Source organism: Arachis ipaensis, chromosome B04 (genome assembly GCF_000816755.2).
Source record: "Arachis ipaensis cultivar K30076 chromosome B04, Araip1.1, whole genome shotgun sequence".
NCBI lineage: Eukaryota > Viridiplantae > Streptophyta > Magnoliopsida > Fabales > Fabaceae > Arachis > Arachis ipaensis.
In genome coordinates, this window is record NC_029788.2 from 133,096,769 (window position 1) to 133,097,519 (window position 751).

At 28.6% G+C, this 751-nt stretch overlaps 1 long non-coding RNA gene across 2 annotated transcripts in view; it reads right to left on the bottom strand.

Annotated features, from left to right (window-relative positions):
• The window catches only part of LOC110271401, a 4,109-nt gene extending 3,411 nt beyond the window's left edge, over positions 1-698 (bottom strand). For both annotated transcript variants that reach the window (XR_002362113.1, XR_002362114.1), the window contains exon 1: positions 283-698. This is a non-coding gene — a long non-coding RNA (uncharacterized LOC110271401). The remainder of the gene's footprint in view (positions 1-282) is intronic.

Below are 751 nucleotides of genomic sequence, written 5' to 3' on the forward strand. Positions count from 1 at the left end.
AAAAAAAAAAAAAAAAAAAAAAAAAAAAAAAAAAAAAAAAAAAAAAAAAAAAAAAAGATGTAAGGATTTTTATTATAGAAACTCAATGGAATAGTGCTCTATATATATGGTATAAATTGAAAAGTGTATAATCTGATTAATGAGGAATGATTATAGAGGAGTGCAAAATTCAGAAGCAGATATTTTATGCATAAGGACCTGAATGCAAGAGAAGAGAAAGTTCTGTGAGAAGGGAGAAAGAGAATGCAGAATAACAGAAAAAAGAAAAAGAAATAATCATACCACTCAATGCTGCTAATCATATCCTTTCTGTCTTCTATTAGTAGTGTGCGCTCTTATACTTCTATCTTATTTTATGTGGTTATTTTTTCTAACTCTTCATGAGGTGTCAACTCCTTCAATTGGTGATTTACTGTATTGTTTCTTTTTTTATTAGTCTTTTTTCTTTATAAATTTCTTTTCAATACTTCACGCATTTGTTAAAGTTCGAACCCAAATACAATATATTAAGAGACATATAAATTACCACCTAAACTAAGACCTTAACTACATATAACATGTCACTTAAACCAAGCCTCCAACCACCATTATGTCATGTGTAAAGTGTTAACATTGGTACTATTGGGCTGGACTAAATGGGGTTCTCTTGATGAAGCCAGCCCATCAACAGTTCCAGTTCCAAGGTGTTTGTAAGTTAAAAAGAGAAAAAAAAAAAAATATTATATAAATATAAAAGAGGAAGAAATTGGTT